The 8,607-nt window shown below is 35.4% G+C and overlaps 1 protein-coding gene across 1 annotated transcript in view; it reads left to right on the top strand.

Moving 5' to 3' along the window:
* The first annotated feature begins 2,102 nt into the window (after positions 1–2,102).
* LOC310883163 (uncharacterized protein) overlaps positions 2,103–8,607 on the top strand; it is a 447,119-nt gene continuing 440,614 nt past the window's right edge. The window contains exon 1 of the mRNA XM_083803076.1: positions 2,103–2,299. The gene's annotated coding sequence lies outside the window, so the exon portion shown is untranslated. The remainder of the gene's footprint in view (positions 2,300–8,607) is intronic.

Below are 8,607 nucleotides of genomic sequence, written 5' to 3'. Positions count from 1 at the left end.
AAGAGGTAAAAAGGAGGGACTAAACTGTATATGTATGCAAAAGATGAAATGACTGAATACGAAATACAAAAATAATGGAAATACTTACTGTTATATCCCATGGGATAGAATTTTACATATATTAGAAATTATCTAAAATCTTATGCACAAAATGTGTCTATTTATAATTATGGAAATAGAGACTCAGGTGAGTGGATAGCCTCCCAGTGGTTTTAATAGGATATAGATTTGGTTCTTAAAGCATCTATTTTCCAGAATTATACTCATTATCACAGAATTCGGTAACATTATTTTGAATTTATACTACAGTAAGAAAGGAGGTGTTTTGCATAGATTTAATGAAGGAGAAACCTGCTGTAGTTCTATGAAGTCCATGAAATGTTTTGTATGCAACTTTTGATAAAGATGTGATTGCTGCCTTAGTTCTTTGTGTGTATTTCAGGTTGGTTTCTTGTATTTTTATACTGTTGTAGGGAGAGAGCATCGCTTGATTTTTGGAAAGAATGGAATCTCTTTGTTTTTCTTTTTACAAAGTCTTCAGATTTATCAGCAGAAAAAAAAAGAAAAAAGCTGAAAATACAGTTGTTGCTTAGTTTGCTCAGATATTTATTGCCTAATTTGATGCAATTATATACAGTTTATAAACATAATAAATGATTTAAAAAAAAAGCCACACAACAGTAAAACAGCTGCTTATGGTTATTTCAAGCAGCTCTTCTGATCAGGGTCAGTAGGGCAGATTGAGACAGGTAGCTCAAAATACACCTGCCAATTGAGCTTTTTATAGATCATTAATATATTTGAAAATTGCACTGGCAACTTTATCAATATAAATTTTACTGCAAACATGTACTTTTTGAACTAATTAGGTTTTTATGAAAGAAACAGTCATTTTCTACAGGAAGTCAGTAACAGTAAATCACTGGAGCTGCATATTAAGCATCAATTCTTCCCACTTGCTCAGTCACCATATGGCACCACACACTGTGCAGAAAGATAATCACTTTATTGTTGGCTGGGTTTTTAATCAGATACATCTCATACTGTTTTGTTAAATGTTGCCTTGCAAATAAACCAACTTTACAATACATTTGGTTTTTGGAAGAAAACGTAAATAAGACCTAGTGAAACATAAGAAGGTCTGGTCAAACTTGAAACACGGAATTTAATAAAATGATCAGGCATGAAAGAATATAAAACATTATTTGATGCACACAAAGATGCATCAAAGTAAACTGGATTGGGAGCTGAGCAAACCACTGTGCAAGGTGTCTGCTTTCCAGCAGTAGTTTGCTGGCTGCATTAGACTTGACAGCTGTTGTGCTTGGTGGCTTTCAGACTACAATATTCACTACATCTAGCAGCTAATAGATTGCTGTGGTCCACCCCTACTGGGAGGTTGCATGAACAAAGAGTTTATTCAATGATCAGTTCTGCAGTTCTCTCCTGCTTTGCCCCCACAAATAGAAACTGTCCCTACAAACAGAAACTGCCATGGAACTTTGTTCCTGGGTGTTCCTCATGCAGAGGTCACTGCTTTTAGTTTTATATTGTGCCTACCCCAACAGAAGCTCTATGACCTTTCTGGCTTGAGTGCTCTGCAAGGACAAAGGAACAGAAAAATTGTCTAGATCTATATTCACAGGGATGTAAAAAAAAAAAAAAAAAAAAAAAAAAGTTGAATATTCAAAATAAGTGGGGAAAAAACACCCTAAAGATTTTTTTTTAGTATATGACAATGTTTCCTAGGAGAAGTAGTTGAATATTCATTCCTCTAAAATAAGACTAAAACAAACACAAATATACAATAGGAACAGCCTGAGCAGAAAAAGGGAGACATTAGATACAGGTTCTTTGTATTTCTGATTTACATGAAATTACATGTAATTAACAGAATGTTATGGTTATGTAGTCAGATGCTGACATTAACATTATCTATGCAACCTTTGGTAGATTCCTTTGCATACGAAATACAATATATAACCCCCCTAGGACTGTCATAGTCCCCCACAACCTCATTTCTCTCATTTCCTGTACTCAGTGCCAAGCAAATTCTTTATTTCCTAAGGAATAATCCTTGCGGGGCGGGGAGGGGGGTGGGGTGGGGGGGGGATGGGGTTGTAGAAAAAAGGAGCAATTCTTGAGTGCCTGAGGAGGAATTCCTAGCTGTCCTGGGATGGAAGATATTCAGTGTGGATATGATGTTCTGCAAAATTCCCCACAGAAAAAGATCTTCAAATACATTTGGAGAAAATCTCATGGGATTCTAAAACATTTATGTGGAAAGGATAAATTCTTTGTCAAGTGGGTTTTTGTTTGTTTGTTTGTTTGTTTGTTTATTTTCCCAGACTGCAGAGGTACTTGTATTTTCAAAAATTTACATGCTTTTTGTTTGGACGGATTAACATCTATTCCCATCTGTGGAAAGATTGGGTTGTTTTTGCAGAAATATTTGCTCCACAAAGACTCAAAGAATGAAAAATATTAGAATGAATACTTAATGGCTAACAAAGTCATAAGCAATTAAAACCAGTGTCTGTATTTTTCTTACAAGCACTTTTCTATATCCACATCTTCATCATATTATGGCTAAATACTGGTTTCAGAGTAACAATGATAGATATAGTACTGGGAAATATCAGGATCTCAAAAAGATGACACTGAAATTATTCTCCTCTTCACTTCTGACAGGATCACAGACAGAGGACAAAAGAGTCTGAGGAGTTCACTTTATCTTGCCTCTGTTCCAAGGTAATATCAACAAGATATCTTGGTAGATGCTTACCTTAACCTTACCTCAAAAAAAAGAAAAAAAGAAAAAACATCTGATAAGATGCATATCCCTTTAGCCTTCCAGGTATAGCTGGCAGTCTTGAAAAGGTCCCATTAATAGCATTTGACTTTGCTTCAGGTCTGTAGCTCACAGCAGTATGATAAATTGGACAATACAATCATTGTATGAATACTAGGAATCTCGACAAATATGAAGGGATACTTACATTTCTAGCTTTCTCACTTTAACAATTAAATTCACTTGCACTAAACCTGTCTTTTTTTTTTCCTTTCTGTATTAGTATTTGCATTTAATGTAAGTGTACTGATGTTCACCAATAATTTGTAACATGAGGAAAGGTGTCACCCAGATATAGTAATAAAAGCAGCAAGACGCCTTTTAGATAATACCCCTTTCTTTGGATATTTGCACTTCAGCTACATGGATAACTGTGGGTCATAACCAAGCAATTTTTCACTTCAGTGTTCCCAAACTGTTAGCTCCACAATATTTATTGAAGTTTTGTTGCAATGTTTATACATAAATACCAGTTCTAATCCCTTAAACATGTACATTTTGGCTTTGGGGAGAAAAGATTTTTCTTCCATCTGCTTTATATGTTTACCTCATTATTGAATAAACTTATTTTACTCTATGGTTCATCTTAATATCAGCTAGTCTTTAAGAAAAGAGCTGTAGGGCAAGGTAGAAGTTTATACATGTATATTGACATTCAGAGTTTCAGCTTCTGTGTAAAGAGCTCTGGATTATTGCCATTTATTATTATTATTATTATTTTTATTATTATTTTGGCCGCTCATGATTTCAGAGAGAATTGAGATTATTTTATTGTCAAGAATAGCTTTAATTTGTTTTAAGAAGGAAAAAAATGTCAGTTTTCCAGTTGCACGTCAACAAACTTTCTCAGCTTTTTAAAAATTATTAGTATTATTATTAATTATATTATTTTTATTTTTTTAATTCATTTTCCTCTGGTCTCAGTTGTTTCAGAATTGAGATGATCAAGGAAGAGGAATTCCTGTTCTTGTTTTCTTTCCTACTAACAAGATTTTTTCCTGTAAATAAGTTTCCGGTTCGTTTGTTCCTTATTCCCAGCCTGGAGCAAACCATCAATACCATCTACTGAATAAACCCTGATGTGAAAGACAGGTTAGTGCACGTGTAGGTGCACTATAGACAGCAGCTTTCAGGAGCTGACCTGTATGCTTGTACACAGAAGCTGAGGTAGTCTGCAATATAATAGTGTCTGCAACACCCAGATAATGGATAAAATGTGCATTTTTGATTTGACAAGCAGAGTGACTGCCACTAGGTAAAGGGGAGCATGCCTTAGACTGTAAGGGGCCTAAGCAGTAAAACTGGGGAGAAATACAGGAAATGAGAGGAAAGAGAATTACTCCTGAGAAGAGAATTACTTCTCTTTCTCCTGAAAGACAATTACTCCTGTCTTATCTGGCATAAAGCTTGAGGTTCTGCTACAGCTCATGGCTTTCACTGCAGCTTCTTGTGATCATGACAACATTTTCTATTACATCTAGATACGTCTGGTCTTTATCAAATGTTTTGCCAAACAGGAGTTTCTGTGTACAAATTTGATTAGTCATTTATTCGAGGAAATTTTATTTCAATCACCAGGAGACAGGGATAAAGAGACTGTCTCTGGGAAAGATCCATTTTATTTATTTTTGAAGGGACTCCCAGACAGATTGAAACTAATAATTTCTGTTGCCAAGAATACTTGACAGAGGAGTTCCTGGATATGCTTTGACCCATTAAAAATGCTGAACACGGCCCCGTAGCTGCTGGAGGTTTATGGTTAGGACTTCAGCTCTCTTCATCCCATATACTGTGTATGTTTTGGGAGAAAGAGGAGTGAGAAACGAGCTGATGAGAGTGACATTTGTTTTTAGGTATTCACTGATGCATTGCAGGCTTTAATTAAAATGATCAGAGCAATGTGTCTTTCCTGTGCCAATTTTTGCTTCTCAGGGAACCTAGTAAACAAAGGCAGCACAAACTGGCTCCTCCTCTTTGAGGTTAACTGTGCATCTCAAAAGTACACCCGTTTCTGCACAGCAATTTTGCCATGTTTCCAGTTGATTCTGTCAAGTATTATCTAAACAGAGACATTTAGAAAAACAATCCTATTTCTACAGATCTTAACATGACTCTGAGCACTTTGCTTCAGACCTTAATGGTTTCAGTATTGTAAATAATTAAGGTGTTTTTTTGGTTTTTTTTGGTTTTTTTTTTTTTAGTATGTGCACCTACCTCAGACTCGGAAACATATATATTATATTAGTTATATACATGCATATATTATATGTATATATATTATATTATAGATATTATGTATTATATATAATATATATTATGTTATATATATATTATATAACATAATATATTATATGCATATATATATATTTTTTTCCCACTGGCCAAAGGGACAGAGGGCAATTCTTTGTACTCAACAAACTGATATTTCTATCTCCTACTTGACCTCATCTCAGCAGTCCCTTGATTCCTTGACTTTATCAATACTCCCTAGCAGGGGGATGAGTGCTGGCAGCTAAGTACAGACACTCTAAGCAGAAGTATGACCCTTTGTAGCAACAGAAAGCTCAGGAAGCCTGGGAGGAGAAGTGGGAAGAGGGTGGTGGGATGGCATGAGAAATGTGCAGAGTGAACAGGGCCTTCTAATTCTTTGATTTGTCTATGGGCTTTAATTTTTTGATGAGCACCAGATTTTTTGAACTGAATTTTATTTTATTTTTTAAGAGGATTGAGGGTGGGGGGGAAGTAGGGGGCAAATTTCCCCAGGAAAATGGATGACATTTCACTAAAAAAAAATGTGAAGCAGTAGAGTTACACCATTGCTCCTCATTGTCTAGTATAGATTTACATAGTCCTAGTCATATAGAGGTGAGTAATTATGTGAGTAATGCTGTTGACTTCTGTAAGTTTAGTCAGTGTATGAGTAGGAGCATTACACTGTATTCTGAATGTGATATTGTGAGCAGATGCTCACAGTGCTCTCTACCTTTCCTTCTCTACTTCAGTACACAGAATTTTAAAAACTGATTTGCCAGAGTCATGTCTCTTTGTCTTGTTTATTGTTTATGAGTTTTTAAAGTGAAAGTCCTCATTTTCATTAGAGATTTAAATGAAACACAAAATAAGGCAACCAGGTACATTTTATACCTCAGCATTTACAGCTAGATGTAATTCAGCTCTTGACACCAATGTAATGGGGCAGCTCTTTTGGCTGCTGCTTTCATAGGTATTGGAAAGATTTTAAAGAACTCCTGTGCCTACATAGAGTAGGAGATTAAACCAAACTGTTGACAATATTGTTGGGTGATATTTTCCAGAAATTTTACTCATGAAATTTTTTATGTTTTGTTAGAAATACATTTCAGAGAGAATTTCCACTGTGTTATCATGTCCAGAATTATGCTCTTATCACAGAAGAACAAAGCATCTAGCTTGGAGAATCTTCAAGAAAAGTGATTCTTACCATTCTGCTACATCTTGTTTCGTTGCCTTATCTAAGCATACCCAAAATACTGCAATATCCTTCCCTTTAGGAGTCTAGTTCACCTTGGAATCACAGATGGTGTTTCTGGCTGACCAAGAGTGCACACTCTATTAAGTAGCTCAGGAGTATTTACTGTAAAAGGATCATTGGCTTGTTGGTCAATCCCATTGAGCAAACAAGGAATATACCTGGCATCTTGACTGTAAGCAGCTTCCTTTCAAGCCAGCTGTTCAGCTAAACCCAGATGAAAATAACTTTGGATTGCCCAGTGAGAGTTTCTTTCCCAAGAAACACATCCAAGATGACATATAGTTGCTTGTTTCATAGCTGGCTGCAGCTTCCTCTTGTGTTTCATTTTTTTATGCTTAGTTTAGCTCTTTCCTGGATTTGCTTGATGGTATTTGGTTTGGTAATACTTTGCAGGAAAGACTCGTTAGATTTCATTCCTTACTGTATTTTTTGGATTTTGTCCAGATACATATTGTACTCTAACACCAAAATTCTGTCCTTTTTGATCTGAACTTACCTCTTCTGAATCCTGCCTCTGACTCAGCCTTGAATCATTGGGTATAACTACCTACCATGTAATATCCTTTTACTAGATGAGAAAACAGACAATTCTGACAACTACAGGCCTACTCTGCAATATAATGTAAGCTTTCCCAATCCATTAGTGCTCATCTTCCTAGTTATGGAGACATCCCTCATTTTTGGAAATGCTGTCCATATCTTATTCTTCTGTAGCTAAATTTTCTATAGAGGGAGCTGCAGATTATCATGCCAACTTAAGCCTTGATCTTTAAACAGATTTATCTTCAACAGAATATATGAGAAAGAGGGACTGATTTGTTCAATGGCACCTGTAACTCATGAGCACGGCTGAAATAAAACTTAAATTTCATTTTTCTGGTGCCAGCTTTCACAGAAATATACATTCAGACAGCCTGAATAGAATCCATTTCTCCCATCTTAGGCATCTGAAAGTTATATGTTATAGCTCAGTTAGTTACCTGAAACTTTTTTAACAATCACTGAAGATAATATACTCTGCAGTGGAAGATTTCTTTCACCCAAAGAATGCTTTTTAGGGCAGGTCAATGACCTGTCATTGATAAGACACATATTGTCTGTGTAGGAAGCCATCGGTAATTAGACTTAGAGGTGACTAACCTCTTGATTTCTTATGTTGATCAGTAGAATTCTACCCCACGAGTGAAAAGAAAATGTCAGACATATTATTCTTGTGGCTAGGAAAGACTCTATTGGAGAAAAGCAGAGAAGAATTAGTTGCTTGGTTCCTGATTTTAAACTGAAAGGCAACTATGTATGATTGTCCAAAGTAGAGAAAGGCACATACAATCTGTATCCCCGAAGTAGAGAGGACTAAGTAGAGCTGGGACAATATTAGAAAAAAACAAGAAGGTGACTGCATTAAGAGAGAATCAGAAAGGTAACTTACTCTTTATGTAATGAACAAAGGGATGTAAGGAGAGTGTAACAGTTAAATAGTGGGAATGTTACCTCCCAGAACATGGAGTGCACTTACTAGTTCAGTAACGGTGACCTTTTACCTTCATTGTAAATGTAGAAATCATTTTACCTTGGCTTTTTGACTTCATTTAGCACATTCACATGTGATGTATCTACATGCAAAATGGGAAGAATCCTAAAGCTGTCACTTAGAAAAATGAATAAGATGTACAATTACATTCATATTCATAACTAGTAGCACAAAGAAGACTGATGGCAGCTAATTAGTGCTTTGTGGTATGAAAAGGTCTGTGTGTTATCCTCATTGGACAGTAGTCAAACAAGTTGGATACTAGGCTGACAAATATAACATCCCTCAGATGTCACATTGTTTACTGCTGCTGGCTTATTACTTGCATGTCTTTTCCAAAGCACTTTTTGAAGGCCTGAGAAACAGTCTATGAAAGTATATATTTCATTCTTATTTGAATCAATCTGTGAATACAAATATTCAATGAAGATGAACACTATTTTTAAAAAATGTATTAATCATAGAAATATTTTATTGTACCTTGCAAATTTAAGGTACTTAGACAAATACAGGACTAGGTCTGCATCATGTAGGCAGCAAAATTAACCTAGTTAATGATGTGTTACACTACTGTTCTTGAATTTATTCTGTTGTGAAATCAAGGTGACAAGCACTTTAAAAATATCATGATCAGTAAAATATTTCGGTTTACTCTACAAAGTGTGATTTAAAAAGATAAGGTCATCAGAAAAGATGAAAAAAGGCAAACTAAAC

This window comes from Anser anser, assembly GCF_964211835.1.
Source record: "Anser anser genome assembly, chromosome: 1".
Taxonomy (NCBI): Eukaryota; Metazoa; Chordata; class Aves; order Anseriformes; family Anatidae; genus Anser; species Anser anser.
This window is presented reverse-complemented; position numbering and strand designations above follow the sequence as displayed.